Genomic DNA, 23,130 nt, shown 5'->3' on the forward strand with positions numbered 1-23,130 from the left:
AGGGCGCACAGATTAGTTCGAAAATATTACCCCATCTTCGCTAAAGAATAATTAAGAATATGTCACTAAACTGAGACTAAACTCGAAAAACATAACTCTCTCTTTCAGGAAGGTATGTCACCTATACCTTGTGACACTTTCTAAAGGAGTGCCCGTACACTTGAAGTTAGTCAATTCCTGCCCGGGGAGCGATAGCCAGAGTTGTGTAATTTTGACTAATGGCGGAGTGCAGTCCCGTCGTGAGCCGTCGTGTTTGTTTCAATTTGTTAAACTTCTAATGAAATGAATGGTTAGTCTATTTGTTCTGAGCAATTGCAAATTTTGAGTTCCATTTCTATAACTCGCTGCAGGTAATAGCTGCTTGTAATAGGCCTGAGGGGCTACCGCGAAAACCGAAATTCGCAAATGCGGGGATCTTTCTCCTTTACTCCAATACAGGCGTAATTAAAGTGACAGAGAAAAATGCCTACTGTCTGCGATTAATGACCCTTTGAAACATAATATATATTAATATTCTAATTAAAAATATTGATTGTAATAATTTTGTTACAGATCAACCGCTGCCTGTCGCATACGTGAGTATCTAATCTACATATATCTTACATAGACACATTACATACTTCAAAAGGCGACTAGCTTTTGAAGTGAGCATCTTAACATGTCAACACGAGTTTAATTGGCACGGAATTGACAGCGAATGTAAGCTTTTGGATTAACATACTACTGACATGTGTTAAGTCGTGTGATATGTTTGTCGTGCGTGATATCTACATATTTATTCGTATATACGCGAAAGGACAGAATACTGGAACTAAACAGAATTAAGCATAGAGAAATAAGTAAGCCTAGGTACTTATTTCTTTATGACAGAAGTTAGTTCCTAGTACTTATTGCTGTATACTTGAACAAATCTCACGCGGAACATGATTTTTTTTAAATTAAGTAATTGTTTTCTTTATCCAACTTCAAGATATAATGAATTTAATTAATTAAGTGATCCCAGATAAAACAATTTCCCCTTTATGCTCTTTCCAAAGCCATTTCCCCGGGCAATTAGAAGACCGGACGTATAATTGTTTACGCTATGAAAAATGTCCCGGCTCTGTCTGCCGCTTTATGGCTTAAGTTTCGCGGAAGACTTAAATTATTTTAAGTCTGGCCGTTTGTGCGCGCCTTGCGGTTATCGTCTACTTGCCAGCAGTAGAGATGGGATGGAGGTGAATTGTTAGGAAAGGTATGACACAGTGTTATTGCTCACGAAAAAAATCCAATAAACTTAAACTGAACCAGTTATCAACTTATCACTTATCGCTAAAATTGTCCATCTTCCAAAAACTAATAGGTAATAGAAAAATAAATTAAAAACTGATAAACTAATCATAACAGTGATCTTTCCACTAACTAAGCAATCGTCTGTAGATGAACTGCCACGAGTAGTGATGTCTCAAGATGAAAAAATCCTCGCAAATGCCAAGGTTAAACCATTTCAAGATGGATTATTTTCTAGTATTGCTTCTGCAATGACAAATCTTTTATCTTTTCCGCTCTGTTCTTTAAAATTCCCTAATGAGGGGTTAATGATAGTAAAGAGTACGGGAAAAAACCAGTTAGATCGTTTTATAATTTTTACGATATTTTGAACTACCTCGCAGTGGCAGGATATCCTGCAAGCCTGGAAGAAAAAGTAAACGGAATAGGCTCCGGCTTGCCCAACAAACATCTTGCCGCCACTGCTGCCTCGTCACCTCCGTCGAAATCTTCGCTCCGTGGCACTCGGTCCACTCGTGAGTAATTCAGACGGACTTGGATGTGAGATTTACGCCTGCAATTTGCAAGTGCGCCGGCGCTGCGAATAGTTGCCTCGAATTTGAATTGAGTTACGTGATGCCTCGATTTAGGGACTAACAGCAACACACTTAGCTTACCCTAACCGTAGACCTTATGTCGTTGCAATAAGGTTTTCCTGTGTCTAGGATTGTATCGGTGTGAGAATATGCGGATATCTTTAAAGATAAAGATAAAGATATATTTATTTGCAAAAATGTAGTGATAGACATAGGTGGACAATAATTTTGGAGGCGTACATTTCACTTGAAGAAGCATCATAATGTGTCTCATAAAGGCTCATATATTTTTAATTTGTAGTTGACAGCCCTTAGCGTCCAGTTAGCGTTAGCGTCGTAACAAGCCGACGTTAAATCAGTTTATTACCGCTCTCTTCCACGGCGGAATGGCAACAATGATTACTTTTCCTGTTACGTTTAGCCGGGAACTTCATACATTCATTCACAGTAAACAGTATATGAGAATATTTGGTGTAGTGATGTGATACATGTAGGGCAAGGGTTTTGTAGTTTTGAGGATACTCATTTTGTCTTGGTGGTTTTAACCACTTAGGATCAAAATTATCGCTACGCGTGACCATAATGCAGAAGAATAAATGCAAACTAAATATACGCGGGCTCTCGATTCAGATTTTTTTTCGACCCGTAAGAAACGTTCATTTTACGAGTCAGATTATTATTTTTAACGCGTTTACTGGCGGTATTTACGGTGATAGCCTTACTGCTAAATGTTAGAAAGTCCAAAGAATACTTGTAACACAAATCCCTCCTATGCCACTAATTCCGCTTAATAAGAATTGCGGTTGCGATCAATGATGGTGGACGCTTATCTAGAGACAAAACCTGGTGGCCTACCGCGAACCACGTTAGACGTGTTGCCTCCCTGTCACGCTTTTACAAGTGCGATAGAGCGGCAACACGTCGAACGTGGTTCACGATAGGCCCTCAGATCTCTCGCAACATATCGATCCAGAATTATATCTATATATCTTCGAATGGTCGAAGCGTATTCTACATTTTTGGATTAAATATTATAAAAGTGGAACCGAAAATGTGGTATAATTTATAATAAAGTAGTGTTTTTTTCGATGAAATATACAATGAAACGTTACTTTCCCGTGCTCTGTTTGTTATCATGCTACTGCGCCGCGACTTGGTGTCGAGAGAGTTTTTCTGATTTATAGGAGGCCCTATTTTCCTCCGCCACCGCAAGTGTTTATCATTCTCCGAGAGTCCTTCAACTTTCCCCATACGTTTAGTTTGGCCAACTTCGGCTGTTGTTCTTGCTTTAAACTTGGCGTATTGAATAGGTTTTTTGCGGTGTTTTTTAAACTATGCAGACGGGATGGTAGATTGAATTATGAGACAAAGAGTGGACAAATCGATGTTCATCTATTAGCATAAGAAGTTGCTTTAAAAGAATGTACCCATTTAACTTAAAAAACGCTTAGTGTTTGAGTATACGTCGTATTTTAATAGAAAATTTTAGGTTAATGATGAAATTGTCACACTTTGCCGTTGGAAATGGAATGCATAATTAGCTTGGTCCGACTCTTGTTATTTCCAATCATACTAAATTAAACTTATTAAACAGATTTGTTGTGGTCGCTCCTTAAATGGTATGCGTTCAAAAGTGCTTGATTAGGGGGAAATACAACATTACGTTTCTTCAAACTGTTCAGTCTTTGCAAAATCTGCCGACTCTTTTGTGTTGCGATTTTACTTAACTCAGGTAGGTCTGGAATTTATTCAATTTCGCGTTAGACCCGTCTATAAATGTGAGGTAATATGTGTTCAAAACGCGAAAGTTTTAAATATTATATGTCTGGAATGTTTGAGTTGACCCATATCAAATTTTTACGTCACCGTACCGGACGGAAATGAAATGACATTCAAAGTGGACAAGTATAAAGAACGAATAGAATTACTCCAACCGGATGCCCGTAAATCCGGAACAACTGTCCCCGTTAATTCGGAGCTCCAATTTTACGACCGCCCTAAGTAATTCGGGTTTATTAAAATACATAGCATTATATGTCCCAGAAAAAATAAAAATTTAATTTGTCTTCCGGATTTTATGATTATTTTTTTCCGGGTTTTATTTTGTTTTACGATTCTCGTGTATCCAGCGCGCCATCTGTTAGGTCCTTAATTAAAGCGTTTTAAGATCGCTTATCTTATCAGAGCAAATTCGGGGGAAATATGACTGTTTTAAATTCTTTCCTGTTATCTGTTTACTGGGTAACTAATTAATTTTATTTGTGAATAGAATATAATTAGGCTGTTTTCCGCTTTTACCTGCTGCTTGTTGTACAAACATAAATCTTTGTAGCAATTAATGCGTTATTTACCGTTATCGTTATTTATTATAATCGTTATTTCTAAGTGGTATGATGAATAAGCATTTTTTTTTTAATTATGTTATGTACAAAAACCTTAAATGAAGATAAGTAAAAACCTGAAATTAAACTACTGAATCTTTAGGATATTTTTTTTATTCAACTTCTCTTTCTAGACATTCTTATTATCCCATAATTATAATTGGCATAATTGCGCATATGCTATAATTTTCTTTAAACACAAAGCAGACAACTATTCACATTTGTACTAGAACATTCACTACGCGTGCATAGACTTTAATGACCGCTTACCATAAGGCGAGCCGTATGTTTGTTTACCAACATTTTTTATACCTTGAAAAAAATTGAGGGTAATTTTTCTGCGTCAGTCGGCTATTACCGAGATCATAAAGCTAAACTCATATCAACGTAAACGTTTCTTCCGAGCGGGATATAAATTATGCAGATTGTTGCTGTTGTATGAAAATGAAATGAAAATAGTTGTACTTTGTCTTACGTATGCGACGTGCGTTGCTAGTTGGATGTTGGCTTTTGGGTGCATTTCCGAGTTTTATTTAAGGATTTTTTGTTAATATAAATGTTAATTAAGACGTTATAAAATACATAATGTACAGTTATTTTTAATTGGTAACTTCTGATTAAAGTTTTGTTAACACATTCGCGGAAATACTTCGTAGAGGCAAATCGACAACGTGTCGTGAATAGCGCTGAATGGGTTAAGCGACCAGTTGGACCAAACCGTCTGTCAACGTCATCGTAGCTCGTTAAAATTTTGCGACAGTTTTACATGGGATGACAGCCTCCATATTTAACGTAAATCAGTTCATTAATTGTACGGTTGGAACTTGCAATCCGCCATTATTCTGCTCATCGGAAATCGATAAAACAATAAAAAATGTGATTGTAAAATGATAAACTCTTCTTTTTGGGATTCATTAAAAGGGGTCATGGTCGATGTAAATTTGTTGAAATCCTAAAAATACCCAAATAATAAGGTACCTATGTTATTTGTTCTGTTTGCCGGTATGTGGGAGATAGCATCTTCGATCGACCAACAATGTTGGCAGAAGGCACGTCTGCGAGCTAATTACGGGGCGTTACGCGTGATGGGGCCGCGGTTTATTACACCTGCACAGTCTAACTTATACCAGCGCGGATAGTGGGCCTGAAAAACGCTGTATAAATAAATACACCTCTAACACCTCTGGAGTTGCAGGCGTCCAAAGGCTACGGTGACTGCTTACCATCAGGCGGCCCGTATGTTTGTTTGCCACCGATGTGGTATAAAAAAAATATACCTACCTATTCACGGTATTGGCAGAAGGCACATATCTCCGATCTAAATACTGGGCCGTTACGGGTGATGGCGCTGCAGTTTATAACACCTGCACTGTAGCTTATAGTAGCGCGGCTACTTGTACTGAAAAACGCACATTTCCAATTTTTTATTTGAATTTGAATTTGCTTATTACGAGTATTACTTATGTCATAAATTAAACGACGACAACATGCCGTCTTGTGATTAGTTACTGAGTTTCGCTAGTTGCATCTCTTTCCTCAATATATCAAAAGGTGAAGAGCGGATCACAAAGTCGTGCAGTGTGAACCGACGCCGAATATGTGATCGGCTCGTGGTCCACACGTGCTCGGATCGTCTAGCGTAGACCCAGCCAAAGAAGTTGACGACATAAGAGGGTTATTCCCACTAGTTATAGTATAAATATAGAGTGATTTTGAATTACCGAATAAAATCACTTAAAAATAATCTAAATGGATTATTAAATTTATCCTTGCATATATTATAGTTTTTGTACTAGTACCGGTAAAACTGTTTCAATATTTTTTCGTCACTTTTAAGGCAGTTTACTAAAACACTAATCGACTTAATTATGATTTATTAAATTACTCTATATTTATTTTTAATTTTTTTGTACTGTTTTTATTAGTATTTAACCCTAACAAAATTTTGGTGGTAACTACTGGGAATAAAAATTCCCACTAGTCACCACCAAACCGAGTATGGTGGTAACTACTGGGAATTATTTTTCCCAGTAGTTACCAGTGGTAAAAGGTGGGAAAAAAATTCCCAGTAGTTACCACTGGTAAGAACTTGGTGGTAACTAGTGGGAATAACCCGACATAAGATAATCATGAAACAATCGCAACCGAGCTGATAAATATTTCATTTACTACGTGTTGGTAATTCATTGATAATGTTATTCTAAGCTGTACCTAATTAAAATGTACATTTATAGCCTTGCTTTGTTTTGGGTTTTGTCCGCAGCCGGTGGCTTAGTTATCTACGAATGATAAATAGGTATTTTATTGAGCATGAAGCTCTGACAATCTTCATAACGTTAGGTGGTGAAAGCGATATTACTACATCTATGTTAATATAGGTATTTATTTTATTTCACCTTTTTTTCTGCCGCGGTGTTATATTTCTTTTGAGATATGGTCGTTGCCATCTAAAGCAAGTCAGACTCCGATATCATAATTATCATAAATGATCTGATCAAAAGCATTCCCAAGGATCTTCACAATGACTGGTCATGCCCTGCCCTCATCAATATGAGTAGTGTAGGGTTGGCCATATCTCCATGCCTCTACGACGCATTTTCGCTACACACCTACCGAGAAAATTATGCTACAGTTGGCTACGGCGCGGCGCGCGGCGTAGCACTTCGTAACTCAGTCTTCATCCAACTAAACTAAAGAACTACGAAAACCACAATAATCCTAGAGGTGTAGGTATTCTGATTATAATAACCGGTTATGAATTTTATCTAAATTTGTTATGGATATGATCTGTCAGTGTCAAAAGTGACGTTTCTGGAGAATTGCATAAATGCGAATTTACTGCCGATCCATATATCCATAACAAATCCAGTTTTTTTTTACCTTTTATTATAGAGTCTGTTCGGAAAGAGAAAAGTCGTGGAATGTATTGCGCCCTATATACATTCCACGACTCTTCTATTTCCGCACAGACTTTAATTAGAATACCTATGCCTTCTAATCATACGAGTAATTACAGAAGGTTCGCGAAGTTGCTTTTCTAACTTAACTTTAAATACATTAAATCTAACGGACATTAGTGTAGACTGTAGGTAGGTGTGATTGAATGACGCAGTCTTCGCCCTAGCTCCAGCTTCAGACAGTTTTATCGCTTCGCTAAACGACTCCGTCCAAAGCTAAATGAACAGCTTAGTGGGAATTATCTCGGCTGGGAATCTATGGCTCACAAATTGAATTAACTCTGGAGATGGAGTGAATGGAATAATAGAAATATTCCATGATCCACACGGGTAGCTATGAGGTGTTTGAACTAAACTATGTTGACCCTAAGATCTGAAGGAGCATTTTCAACAAAAATAAACTGCGGGTGCGGTACGGATTTATATGTATGTTGGAATGCCAAGTGTGATTTGTACCTATTTGCAACTTTAATATTTGCCATTTTAGAAGGTTTTCGGGCAAACTACCGAATCAGAGTCAAGAGCAGTACCAGTATCCCTAGTGTAAATTTCATTCGATAGCGTGACTTAACATACACGTTTGCGTTGTTAAGTGTCATTATACTCATTATGTAAGAGATTTTGAGTTTCATAAACGTCGCGCCTGGCGCCGCTGCTCAAAATCCCATACAAAAATGGATATAACGCAAGTAATTTTGACCTATAGGCTAAATGATGATGATGATCATATTGCTCGTTCAGTTACAGGATCAAGTGTCTGATCCCTGACTGAGCATCCGTCAAAGTCTGTCTTATCTCCCGCAGACAGCCCAGAGGTAAAATTCTTCAATCACCGTCTCGGTTCCTTTTTAATGACTACCGAGACGACATTACTAACGTTTGAATACTATTTCAAAATCCCTTGTTTTGGTCGGAAGACACGTGGAGGCCTGGAGGGCTAGATTTTAAATTTACTTTACTTACATACTATTGAAGATTTAGCAATCAAACACAAGTTCATGACAAGCAAAGGGCAGATATGAATGACCACCATTACCTAATCATAAAACTTACCAAACCTCTCTTATTTTGTTCTTTTACTTAAAACACAAATATCAAACAAATGATGGCAAAGAAGAAACAATAAACAACGATAAGTTCTTCTTAGCTTATAACAGCATATAAGAACTTAAATTCATGTAAAAATTGTACGGCTTTTCTTAAAAGCTTATATTCTTGGATGACGGCATTACCAGTTGGTCGTGTATATCTAGTGCACCGACCGGGAGACTCCCCCTAACACAATTAAACTTTTCTCAAAGACGCGCGCCTTTGTTTGTCCTTAATCAGTTTATTTTAAAACGCGAATAATCTCGTCATTTCCATGACAAAAATCCTGAGCTTCTCTGAAAGGGTTGGGGGCTCCGCGCAGCAGATTGTAAAAAGAATTCGCAAAGCCGGACTAAAATTATTCGGGAATCGTATCGACCGACCTTCAAAATATTGAAAAGTCAAATATAGTAACGGCACCAGTCATGGGACATTTAAGAGGAAATTTGGAGTATTTGTGATATTTCCCTGATACATGTAAAAGTTCTACCGCTTAGCTTGTTAAAAGATGAATATCCTATCCTTCTTTCATGTTTCAGGCGTGTTGTATCAAAGATACTGCAGTTAGTTTCCACATAATTAATAAATTAAAAGTATGTTTTTTTTCTCCAGTCATGGACACCAAAGCTCCAGTAATGGAACCCCGGTAATGGACGTGGATCCAGTAATGGGCCCCCTATAATGGGCATACCCTATCAGTATAAGATATTGGAATAGGGAATAAGTTTTTGGCAAAAAACTAGTTATTAGTCACTTTTGTCACCCGATTGCATTGTCATCCGATTTGCATACGTATCCAAAATTTCAACTCAATCGGAAATCCGAAAGTGGCTCAAATGCCATTTCCAAGATTTGAACCACACTAACTAATACAGGATGGACGGTCTTAGAAGACCTTCCCTCGATTTCAAATTAATGAAGATTGGCTTTTACAGATTTTGGAAAAAACATACAGGGTGCGAGGAAAAGGTAATTTTTGACAAACTTTTTTTTTGATGCCAATCGATCCCATTCCTATTGAGGATCAAAAGCTTGTATGGAACAAAAAAAAATTCCGGCTAGAAAAGCCACAAATCGAGGAAAACATTTCCCATACAATTTGTATGAAAATGAAAACTTATATTTTTCACATGCTATTTTTGTATGCCAATCGACTCCATTCCTATCCAGTATCAATAGTTTTTTTGGGGTCAAAATTAAATTTCACATTTTCTCCATAGTAAATGTACCTATGGAAAAAGTTTTTATTAATTTGTGGCTTTTTAGTACATTATCGTAAGTTGACCCCAAAGAAACTATTGATACTAGATAAGAATGGAATCAATTGGCATAGAAAAATAGCATGAGTTATGTGTCTTGAGAGAACGGAGGTCTTCTTATAAAACACCGATGAGGAGGTATTTACTTTATTTGATTTTACAATTACGAGTTTAATTCAATATAGTTTAGAAGCGCGAGGGTGTACCGGTACACCGAGCGATTCGGAGCTCACGTGTAGCCTGGTCGCTGGATGCGAACTAGATGAGGACTCGATGAGAACTGTCTTCCGCTGGTCGGGATGGCCGCTTATATTCATCCCGAAACCGTGGGGATGCGTTGTCTGGAGTCACGTAGGCCATGAGAAGTTTCTGGAGCGTTTATGCTGTCGCTGCCATTAAGATAATGAAGAGTCGATCCCGTGGGACCGGCATTAATTGACAACCGCCATAAAATAGGTGATGCATTACATGCGCCTGTACTTGTATCAAAGGGTGCGTTTGTTTATCCCATTAGGTGCGTCTGCATTCCTTCTATCGACGCTGAAGATAATCTTTAATGTCTTGCCGTCGGTGTGTTGCTGGAGGTCGGGGATACGTGGGAAGCGTTCCTTAACTCCTCCCCCCTTAAGAGAGAACTAAGGGTGTAACTTGTTACGCCCGTGTTCTCGATGCTGCTGCGGCGTTGGGTGCACTTGAGGTATATGGCGCACCCGATGAGGCACATAAATATGCTTATGCTCCACACGCTGGGTATCCAAATATGTTGATGTATGTTTGATTTGATTGTTGATTCTAATGGCTTCAGGTGTATTTGTAAATCTTCATCCGTATATTGGATCTTATCTGTTTTTTGTTCTAAGTGCATCTGTATCTGCTGGACTTCTTCTTTGAATAGATTGTTGGTTTTCGAGATCACTTTAGTATATAGGTTCGCCATCTGTAGTTCACAGCCGGGATTAAGGTGTAGTTTATATGGCCCTTGGATGACTTCGTAAAACGTTTCATTGCAATTGATGGTTACTCGTTGTGGTCCTCTTGAGTATAACAGGAAATTGCCGTCGTTTATTGTTGTGATAGCTTCCTCTTCTTCTAGTTTCGTCGTAAGGCACGTGTGGTTGTTTTTGAGAAGCAGAGCTTGATGGATGCAGTCAGGTGTTTTATTGGAGTCCTTCCACCAAACGTGTTTGCAGACCATCATGGTTTTCTTAGCTTTGCATTGTTCAGCACTTGGGTAGGCGTACCATGAGTTTTTAATGAGGATTGAAGGTTTTTGGATTTCGAGGATTAGACCATCATGAGTCGGGAAAGGGATGAGGTTGTATGCATTACCACTTTTAGCTTTAATTTCCGCTATTTTTGCAACAAAGTGTATGACATTACTAACAGTGTAAACCATAATACGATCGACTTCTACATTGTTTGCCTCCTCAAAAATGTCTTTACAAGGTATTCCTGGCTTAGCTAATGTTATGCCTAACTCTAAGATATTAATTATATCTTCCATTAATATAAAAGTAGTTAAAATATCAATATTTGCCTTATTAGTAAAACTTATGTTGTACATAGTGTTTAAACGCTTTGTAATGCTTTTAAGCCTTAAGTCAACTTTGTTAATAGTTTCGTTTAAGTTGTTAAGTAATGTTTCTTGGTTATTTGTAAGGGTTTGAATGTTGTTATTAATTTCTTTTAAATCATTCGCATCAGGGTTTCCAGCTATAAATTTAACTATTGTTCCAAGACCATCAATAAGGCCGCGTTTGGATCGACCAACGTTTTGGTTCATTAATCCTTTTAATCTTCCTAATAAATGGGTATAAAGACTGTTAATGTGGTAATTATCAGTTTGAACTCTATTAGACATTAATTTGTTAAGGATGTTAAGGATTTCGGTTAGATTACATCTTTTGGTTAGATATCTGTAGCCTTCTATTTCTGCAATTGGTCCTATTTTTTCGAGGTATATGCCATTGGGATTTTCTAACTTCTTGATTTGGTAGGGTTGACTACCCTGGACTTGGAGGAACCTGTAACAACAACAGGCCTCAATTTATTTGCTGCTCGTCGTTTACCTCGACTATCCAAATATATTTTTGGGGCTTTTGTGTCGCGAATGTAGGTTTTTCGGCGAGTACAAAATACGTTAGCTTGTTTATTAGTGGTTGGGAGTTTTTCGTGAGTTTCGACTATTGGGGCTGGTAATTCGGTATTCTTATTATATTCGTCTGTTCTTTTTATTTGAGCATCCCGTTTTATTTTGTATATATAATCGTAAACCGTTTTTAAATGTTCTCTATGTTTTTCCAATAGAGTATTTAACAACTGTGAATCATGGAGAAAGTTAAACAAAGGTTCCGTTTCAATATGTCCAAATAAGATTTCATGTGGAGTTAATTTTGTGTCTGATTGTATCGAGCTGTTGTATGCTATTAATGCGAGTTTCATTTTGTCATCGTGCGGTAGTTTATTTTTATATTGTTCACTAAGCAATCGACAATGTTCTCTCAACGTTGAGTGGAATCTTTCGACGATCCCGTGTGATGCTGGATTATAAGGCGTAGTGAAATTAATCTTAATGTGATATAAATTAACTAATTCCTTAAGTAGTGCGAATTCTTTTCCTGCGTCAGTCGTTATTTCTGCAGGGACACCATAGTGTGCAAAGTAAGAAAGAAGTTTTGACATAACTGTTGAGCTATTTTTATCTTTTAATCTTTTAACTACTGCGAAACGAGAGAATCCGTCTACTATAGATAAGTAAAGCTTGCCTTCAATATCAACAACATCGCAAAAAATATGATTAAGTGGTCGCAAAGCTATTGGTGGCAATAACATTGGTGGACGCATTGGATGCCGTTCGTATTTGCCTGCCTTACAAATAGAGCAGTTATTAATATATTCGCGGATATCGGACATAATATTTTTCCACCAATATTTCCTACTAATATGCATTAAAGTTTCGGTAATACCGCGATGATTCGTTTTTCCTTCGTGATAACTTTTTATGATATCGATTTGCTTTTCCTTTTCAACTACGGTTTCCACTATTTCAGTACAACGAGTTATACGAATTTGAGGATTATGTTCTTTAGTGAGGATCTTTACCATTTCTTGATATAATTCATCTACGTAAAAGAAAGCGTAATAGTGAATACCTGGTTTTAAATACTCGCGTGCAAGTTTCCTGAGTGCTTCTCCTGGTCGTTTAGATGTATACAGGCTAACTTCTATGATTTCGTTACCGTCTTCCTTTCGCACGTTTATATTATCTAATTTATTGTGTAGTTTAAAATAAATTTGATGTGGCTTTTTATTTATGACATCATTCATAATAGGAATTCCCTGGTGTATGTTGTCATCTTGTGAGTGCTGTGTTTGGATTTCTTCGCGGTTATCATTGTAGTTAATTTGTTCATCCATGTCGCTACCGTTCTGAGCTAATATTGATTCATTATCGTTAAAATTAATTTTTACCCGTGACAAAGCATCTGCGTTCGAGTTAATAGAGCCTTGTTTGTATTTTATTTCGAAGTCGAATTCAGCTAGTCGAAGTCTCCACCTAGTTAACCTAGAATTGGGGTCTTTTAAAGACATTAACCAAGTTAAAGGTTTATGATCGGTGTAAATGATGAACTTACGACCATATAAGTACGGTCTAAAGTGTTTGCAAGCCCAAACTATCGCAAGTAGCTCTTTTTCAGTTGTAGAATATTTAGATTCTGTATCAGATAAAGTTCTAGATGCATAAGCGATTGGTTTTTCGACATTATCTTCTTTCTGAGACAAAACCGCTCCTAACGCTATGTCACTAGCGTCTGTGGTAACAATAAATTGTTGATCAAAATCTGGATACTTTAAAATAGGTTCGTTGGTAATTAATTCTTTTAGCTTCTGTACTGACTTTAAAAACTCATCATCTATTATAATCTTGGCGCGTTTTTTTAAGCATTTAGTCAATGGTTTTGTTATTTGAGCATAGTTATTAATGAATCTCCTATAATAGCCTGTCAATCCCAAAAAGGATCGTATTTCTTTTTCGGTTTTTGGTACTGGGAAATTAACTATGTCTTGTACTTTGCGTTGGTTAGGTGTTAGACCGTTAGGTGTTAACTCGTGTCCTAAGTACTCTACATGTTTTTGAAGAAACTCAGATTTATCTGGTTGTATTTTTAAATTATGTTGTCGCAAGCGTTCAAATACTTTTCGTAATTTTTGTATGTGCTCGTCCAACGAAGTTGAGTAAATGATTATATCGTCTAGATATACGAGGCATGTATTATATAAGAGGTCGCGTAATATTAAATCCATTAATCGTTGAAATGTAGCCGGAGCGTTTTTTAAACCAAAAGGCATGCGTAAAAATTCCCAATGTCCGTGATTAGTTGAAAACGCAGTTTTTTCGATATCTTCCTCGTGCATTTCTATCTGATGGTACCCACTCGCGAGGTCTAGCGTAGTGAAGTACTGAGCTCTACCTAATTTATCCAATATTTCCTCTATATTTGGCAGAGGATATTTATCTTCGATTGTTTTTGCATTTAATTGCCTGTAGTCTATGACCATGCGCCATTTAACCTTACCGGATGCGTCAGGTTTTTTAGGTACAATGTGAACAGGACAACTCCAAGGGGAATTAGACTCACGAATAATGCCATTTTTAAGTAACTCGTAAACTTGTTTGTCTATTTCCTCTTGTTGTTTTGGTGGTTTCCTGTAATTGCGCACATAAATGGGTGTATCATCTGTCAAACGTAATTTATGTTTAACTGTATGGGTAAAGGTAAGTGGCTCTTGACCCGTATGAAACACGTCTTTAAATTCGTGTACTAACTTGGTAATTTTAGCTTTTTCTTCCATATTCATGTGATCCGTTCGAATCGTTAATTTGCTAGCTTCCGTTTTGTTTATTTTAACATTGTCTAATACTTCCGATACAGATTTTAATCCATTCGGTATTGGTTGTAAGAAATTATCAAAATTATTTTTGAATTTTTGGGGCCTAGGACTTAGGTTTGTGACACCTAATCTATATTTGCCATCTATCACTGACACTAATGCACAATTAATGAGGACGGTGTTTGTCCCGATTTCAGGGATAAAGTATTCGCCGTCCGGTTTGTTAGATACACATGTAATTAGATTATCCGAGAGCGGATCGATTTTTGAGATTTTCTCCGGATAGTCTATGCTAATTGGAATTATTTTGTTTGGCATGATAAGTTCACACTTTTTTGGATGAATTATTGCGTTAAGCTTTAAAATCAGGTCCCATCCTATCATTCCCGCATATTTGGGGTCAAAGTCATAGATCAAAAATTCATGTTCTATGTCTTCGCCTAACGGGTATAATTTTAAATTAATAGCTCCTCGATGTTTTGTTTTACTATGAGCAGTCGTAATTGTAAACTCTTTATCGATAACTTTATTATTAAAATTCCTATTAGACTTCAATATTGATGATCCAATAAGGCACCTATTACTACCAGAATCTATTAAGATTTTTCCTCCCCATTCATCTATAGTGATATATGGGAGATGATCTTTATCTAAATAATTTAATTTTACGTCAATTCGTTTTGTGGTCCTGTTTCTTGAAAAAAATCATCGCCATCATACGTGTTGGGGTCATAATTATGTTCGTAATTACCATTATGTTCATTGGTATTTATTTGTGTATTAAAAACTTCTACCGGTCGCGGTCTTGGCGGACGATTTATAGGTCGCCTACTAGTCGCGGTTCTCATTGAAATATCACTATCTAAATGGTCAGTTAATCTTTGAGGTTGGTGTTTTGGCGGGTATGTTTGTCGCCATTGTTCCGGAGTTGGTCGCGGTTGGTTGGCCCAATGCATTTGATTGTTGTTGTTATTTAACTGCAGATTAGGATAAGATATTTGTGCGAATTGGTTAGATTGGTGTTGATTTACGCGGTTTTGATTGAAATTCGGTTTTAGTATAGTATGTTGATTATAGTTTTTATTATTATAGTTAAATCTTGGATTAGATTTAAATGATTTTTCTTGTTTTCTCTGGAAGTACTCGGGGTGGACTTCTAACTCGTGTTTTAATTGATTATACGCGTCATCAAAAATGGTGTGTTGCGCGGAACGGATTAATCGATCAGTCGCGATATCCAAGTGTTTACATAATTGGTCGATGCAAACGTTCTCCAAAATGGCTGTTGCTTGCGGTGAATCCGCTTTATTTTTCGCTGCGTACAAAAGTTCTTTTATTTTATCAGCAAATCCTAGAGCACTTTCGTTAGGGAACCGTTTAATGCGAGTGATTTCAGAAAGAATTTGTTCTATACTTCTAGTGTCACCAAATTTAGACCTTAAGGAATTTACAATTTCTTCTACCGTGTTGTTTGGCATGTGAGCAATTGCTTTAATTGCTTCCCCGCGTAACTTGCTTTTTAATATAATTGGAAACAGGGCCCTTGCGTCAGCGTCTGCTGCTCTAGCTAACATAGTAACTTGATTTAAAAAGAAATCTAAAGTTTGTCTATCACCTTCATATTTGGGCAAATATTTTTCGATCGTAGTATGATTCAGAGCCATTTTGATATTAAATTAATTAAATCCTATCACAGAATAGAACTGTCTCTTTTTTTTTTAAAGAAAAAAAATGGTGGAAATGCGTACAAAATAATTAGGAAAATGAAAGGAAAATGTAGGAAAACTCACAGGGTAGCCGCCAGTGCGATGAGTACTGTGGTCTTCATAAGGCAGTGGTCGAATCTCTTCAGGTTGAAACCTTCCAGTTCGCGCCGACGATGTGTAGCCGCTGCTCGCTGGGAGACTCGCCCGTCGCTGTCACCAGTTATGTGTCTTGAGAGAACGGAGGTCTTCTTATAAAACACCGATGAGGAGGTATTTACTTTATTTGATTTTACAATTACGAGTTTAATTCAATATAGTTTAGAAGCGCGAGGGTGTACCGGTACACCGAGCGATTCGGAGCTCACGTGTAGCCTGGTCGCTGGATGCGAACTAGATGAGGACTCGATGAGAACTGTCTTCCGCTGGTCGGGATGGCCGCTTATATTCATCCCGAAACCGTGGGGATGCGTTGTCTGGAGTCACGTAGGCCATGAGAAGTTTCTGGAGCGTTTATGCTGTCGCTGCCATTAAGATAATGAAGAGTCGATCCCGTGGGACCGGCATTAATTGACAACCGCCATAAAATAGGTGATAGGTGCGCCTGTACTTGTATCAAAGGGTGCGTTTGTTTATCCCATTAGGTGCGTCTGCATTCCTTCTATCGACGCTGAAGATAATCTTTAATGTCTTGCCGTCGGTGTGTTGCTGGAGGTCGGGGATACGTGGGAAGCGTTCCTTAACTCATGTGAAAAATAAAAGTTTTGATTTTCATACAAATTGTATGGGAAAAGTTTTCCTCGATTTGTGGCTTTTCTAGCCGGATTTTTTTTTAGTTCCATACAAGCTTTTGATCCTGAATAGGAATGGGATCGATTGGCATCAAAAAAAAGATTGTCAAAAATTACCTTTTTCTCGCACCCTGTATGTTTTTTCCAAAATCTGTAAAAGCCAATCTTCATTAATTTGAAATCGAGGGAAGGTTTTCTAAGACCGTTTTCTCGTCGCAGCACGGGATCTGGTAGCTGCCCTCACTGACCCAAAAAGAAAATCCACCCTGTATACAAACTAACAGGGCAAGTTAAATAAAATTTTGTAAAAACGATATTAATTTATCCGAAGTCCGAGAAGACCTCCTGACATAGTTCGTACGAGTAACTACATTATACTTCTGTATTGTTTAAACATGAAATTACGCCATGGCAAGCATCATTATGTAAATTATCCCATCATAGGAGGTATGCAGTTTTACAGCTCCTATAATGGGATTGGGCAAAATACCACTATTTTTTATACATCTCTAGAGTCACAACATAATGTGTTGTATACCTTATCTCATGGTAAATGCAATTAACAAAACACATTCTAGTTTACACCAAGTAATAATTAATTACAAATTAATATATGAACTCACCTCTCTTAGCGAAGTTGTTAAGAATTCTTACTGGTTATTTTTTCCAGTGACACGACAACTTTTGGGTTGGCGCCAATTTCTTAAAAAGTAACCGAAATTAATAAAAAGTCAAACTTAAACAGCTCTATGACTCTTATTTATGGTAAAATATTGCCAGTGTTTATAAACTACTTTTACATACTTATTTTAGAGGATTTGTGGTTTTATGTCCCATTACCGGTTCCACGTCCATTATAGGGTCCATTATAATTTAAATAGTAAATTAGATTTCATTATACACAACTTAACATAACTTAATAACTAAACTATGTAAATAAATTAAAATTAAATAAGCCATAAAAATCCAGCTACCTCCAGTAGTCCAGTTATTCATATTCATAACAACCCGGAAGCAAGTGCCTTTGCAGAGTTTGTAATTTTTTTCGAATCGTATATGTTAGCTTTCAGCAATTTTCCTTTTTTCAAGTGGGATTGAGCGGTACACATCTGTAGGATGCACCCGAACAACAGGGCCAAAATAGCGACCGAATGGGCACCACGGATCACCCGAGGCAGAGGTAAGCCAAAAAGGAGATGGCGAGACTCCAGAAATGAGTCCAGGTCCATTTTGTGGCCTTTGCCCAGAAGTGGGACATAATGTAGGCTATTAAAAAAAACAATCGTTTTACGGACTTTCACACTTCGATAAATTCATTCATTAATTGCAAACCTCAGGATTTAGTAGTTCACAAAACTGTCGTAAATATAGTTTAAATTGGTCAAGTCGTTGAATACCTATTTAAAACCGCTGGAACTGAAATCCATTTGCCCCGCTAACATTTTGTTGGTAGGGTTACCATTTATTTCGTCCACACGGACACTTAATGTATTGTTTGGTTAAAATTTCGCCAAGTGTATGTTACACGTTTTGCCTAGAAAACACAAAATTAAGTACTAAATCCTCATCAGAACAAGGTATTTGATGGTTCTAAACATTTTTTAATTTGACTAACTCTTGGTTGGCCTTTAGCAATATATGTGGTTGGCCAACGTAAATCAAATAACCTTCTCCCTTTTTGCTTGCCACAAAAGTTTGACGATTATTTGTCCAAAACGGTTAAGCAACAGCTAGCTGTTCAGCTAGCTTGATAATTTGAGACATTTGAGACATTGCACATTAATAATGAATACTGGCCAAACATGCCATTTTTTCAAGACAGAGACTAAATATTTCAAAGGCGTAAGAATTATTTGGTGACCCTACAGCAAACTTGGGAACTTGCATAAATCTCCGACTGCACTTGCAACTCAGAGTTGGCCATTGTGAACGTGCAGAATGCCGCACTTTGACAGTTCTCTACGGCGTTGTAAATAATGTGGTGAAAATTGATCATGCTGCCTGACGCCGTAAAGCCTCCGTTGCGAAAAAAAAAACATTGCAGTCACAAAGTGTGGCCATGTCTTAATCAATGTCTAATTTTTATGAAAATATGACGTTTCTAATGATGTCCCTTACTTTTATTCAAGGCGGTGCAAATATAACTTAGATTTAGATGGACTCTAGCAAATTCGCTGGTCGCTGAGGGTTTGAACGCATTTGTTTTTAATCCACGTAAAACGGTGGAGACTGCCATCGTTAACGTGTTTTGCACGGCTTTCGGGTTAATCTGATAACCTGTCAGATCAAAGGGAGGTCTGCAAACAGACCAGAGGTCCGTTGCTGTACCTACGGTTTGTCCGATGTGTGTTTGCTAGTGTGTTCGGATTTTTATGGCTCCTCTACACGATGGGCCAACGCCGGCCACTCCAAGGGACGCATTTATGCGTTAGAGGGAGCAAGTGATATTGCTATCTCATTCTACCGCATGGCTGCGTCCCTTGGAGTGGCCGGCGTTGGCCCATCGTGTAGAGGAGCCTTTAAGGATGTATTTCCTTGGCAAATGAAAAATGGCATGTTTTTTTTCTAAAAGCCAGTATTTAGGCTTGTCCATGGTCGACAACGCATAGCTTTCTATGGTTGCTAATAGCCATAGGTGACTGCTTTCATATCCCATCAAGCGGCTCGTCACCTCCTTTTTAAGCTACGGTATTTTAAGTTCTGAAATAAAAAACTTTATCCACATTGACATTCAAATTGTTTTGTTCGCCAGGAAAGTTCTCATTTCAGGGAAACTTGGTGCGTTACTACCAATACTCGATCGTGAAACGATTTGTGAATAGAATGTGTTGTCTAAATATTAATTAAGTTGATTTTAATAAAGCCAGATGTGGTCATATCACTTTGGTGGTAAAGCGTATCGTCACGGGCGTGTTGCTCTGACAAGTTAGAACTAGGTAGGTAGGTAGGAAGTTAGGTTCATATGCAACTATTATTTGAAAAACCCTATAGCTACTGTAGTCTTGTAAAACCTCGGTGTGGGAGCTATTCAATTATATTACTTTGAAACCAAGCCGTTTCGACCATATAATTCCGGTCAATCTGTAAGAAAAGAAGATTCAGCCGACGGTGAGCGGCGCAGTGGTAAAAAAAGCACTTGCCTCAATGAATGTTGTTAAGATTTTAACAACACAAAATATTCGGGTGTCCTTAGTAGCGCTACAGTTGCGTGTCTGCCGTTTCAGCGCGATGTCTTGAATGAAATTAATTGTTGTCTATATTTTACTTCCGGGTGGTTATTTATTGTGTCGTACTGCAGTTCGTTTTGCTTGACAACTGGATTTCTTACAAATGTAGTAGGTAGATTATATAATACAGTATATTTAGGATACTGGATTGGATTTTACTTTTAAACGAGGTATAGGCATTCAATTGAGGTATGGTAAGTATTATAGATATAATTGTAACCCGACTTGGAAAAATGGAAGATATTGAGTGCGTGTTGTTTGTATGTTGTAAATATGTATGCAGTGCGTAATAGTTATTTTCGATACAAGTGCGAAAAAGAGGAAATTCGAAACGAGTGGCGATAAATTAAAACACGACCGAAGGGAGTGTTTTAAATCGACACGAGTTGCGAATTACCTATTCGCACGTGTATCGAACAACGTTTTACAGTACATATGGCACTTTAAAGTTTCGACATACGCACGAAAAGTGCTATTTTACGCACTAGTGCGGAAAAGTAGCCCCATATGTACTGTAAAAGTTATTATAAATCTCTGCGGTGTTATTATATTTGTTTCCGTCGTGAGAGTCAAAATTATTCCTTTATTCATAAAAAATACACAATACATATTTATGGCGTCCGTCAGAGAAGGGTCCTTATGCTCCATTACAGGCATAGAACGCCACATTTGGTCCTATATGTAACCCATGGACTATATGATAAAACCTTTATTTCTTTAACTCATGACAAGAATCATCTGATAAAAAAACTATATTCCATATCTAATAGAAAATTCTTGGGCGGGGACACTCCATTACCGGAATTTATTTAATTATTCGACCGCGGCATTAGGACGCAAATAACCGATAAAGTGCCTCCATATCGCCCGATCACTTTTATAACCTCGCGTCCTTCAATTACAAAAGCAACCTTAAACCGTAAAGCATAAAGTCTATTTTTCAACACGTAATCGAAGCGAGATACGAGATTCAGACAGTAATGAGTAGATATCTTGATATTGCTCCACAAATTACCGCAATTGTTCTTTTGTTAACGACCCAGGGACATGCCACCGGACCGCTTATAGCTCAATTCGACTATATTAAAATATATTTTTATTAATATAAGTAAAATGACGTTAGCGCCGTCGAAGATATGGTCTGTTAGGACGTTCTTTCGTCACTTTTTGCGTAGTTAGTAATAGTAGGTACCAGGGATGTTGCGGATGCTGATTTTTTGACATCCGCGGATGCGGATGCGGATATTTAAAGGCTCACATCCGCGGATGCGGATGTCAAGATTAGGTACTTAGAAAACGTCAAATATTACATTTTTAGTATTTTTTTTGAACACTACAAAGGCGGTCCCCTCACATGGGCCACCAAAATGATGACGGCATCAGCACCTTAACTGGGCCACCACCATGATACCTGCAACCCTTCCTGTGGGCTACATGATCATGGAGACCGATTCCCCGAATACGGCCATAGATATAAACAGGACTCTTGGAACTGCCTCAGCTGTCTCTAGCTTCTAGTACTTAGCCTTCCGCATACTCTTGACCTGGAGACACGTGGCTTCGTAGCAGTGAGCAGCCCCTCGGAGCCTCCGGCAACGCGCCGCTGCCGTCGCCAGCACCCAGGCCAGCCGTGTGAAGTCCAGCCGCTGCTCTAGCGGCTGGGGACGATGATGGAACCTGCTTCAGGTTAGGTGCACGTGTTGTCGATAATGAAAAGCACTGAATTTACTGACTGGCTTATATTTCTAATACCACGGACACCTTAAGTCTATATATACTTATTACTAACACGAAATTACTAGTTACCCTAGGCCGCCACGGCTCAGGAATATTCTAGGCTTTTAACTGACAACATGGCGGGCTGGTATGACCGACCAGCTCTCACCTGCGCGCTCCGGCGCGTGCGCTCGCGTCAAGCTTCGGATCTGAACAGGGTCGTTTTCCAGTCATTGACTAGACTGGTGAACGGTGAATGAATATCGAAATGAATGACTTTCCGTCTTCATATGTTTTAATTACATTGAGCTATGGATTCTAGGCGATTTGCCGTGAACATTCCTGCGGGGCGGCCCCCAGAGTTGAGCGATTACATGAGCTTTTATCAAAAGTTACCCTAACTTATTGATAATAACAATAATGATGATCACATAAGCAAATGACATAATATAAGTGATCAAGTTGACACATGATAGAGCAATCAGTACTAGTAATGAACATAAACAATTGAATAATGAAATTGATCCACCATTGAATGAAGAACATACTTAAATATTAAATAAACATGAGCAATGTAACCAAAGAAATGACTTATGAACTATTCCTTACAAGTTACTATACTCTATAGTTAATACACACAAGTTGAAAATGAGTCGGTTTAATCTTACCGCTCTGAATTACAAATCGACTAATTTGACAATACATTCTGCACCCTTGAATCACTAGTTAACATAGCTTCTATGCTTAGGAGGAGGTGACAGTTCATAGTTGATAAACAAAACATTAAAAATTAACATAAGTCATATGAACACACATTGAAAATTAATGAGAGTTAGGTGAACACACCTTTATGTTAACATTGAATCGATTGAAGTAATTCTAATTGATTACAGCATCATTCGACAATAGTTTGGAATGTGAGTTGAGTTGAAAACGTGACGAACATTGAAAGTAAATATCGAGCAATAATTAGATGATTAAAAAATGATTAAACGAATAAATGAAATTGAACCTTGTACCTGTATTGATGCGACTAAGGGTGGGCACCCTCGTCGCATGACAAACCGTGTGAACGCCACAACGACAACCTCGAGGCTCAGCAGTGACACGAGCCTGAGATGTATCTTCCCGGTATCTAAACACATGAAAAATACAATTTTAAGCCTTGACTGAGTAAGCATATTGATACGACTACTCTAAACTAGTAGAAGGTCAAATCTGCCATTAGCGGGTTGGAACTGTAGCATTGAATCTGAAACATGACATACAA

At 37.8% G+C, this 23,130-nt stretch overlaps 1 protein-coding gene across 1 annotated transcript in view; it reads left to right on the forward strand.

Annotated features, from left to right (window-relative positions):
• Nucleotides 1-23,130, forward strand: part of LOC134653446 (uncharacterized protein CG43867) — a 447,433-nt gene that overhangs the window by 48,326 nt on the left and 375,977 nt on the right. The window contains exon 2 of the mRNA XM_063508812.1: nt 553-575. The gene's annotated coding sequence lies outside the window, so the exon portion shown is untranslated. The remainder of the gene's footprint in view (nt 1-552; nt 576-23,130) is intronic.

The sequence above is a fragment of the Cydia amplana genome, chromosome 13 (genome assembly GCF_948474715.1).
Source record: "Cydia amplana chromosome 13, ilCydAmpl1.1, whole genome shotgun sequence".
NCBI classification, from domain to species: Eukaryota; Metazoa; Arthropoda; class Insecta; order Lepidoptera; family Tortricidae; genus Cydia; species Cydia amplana.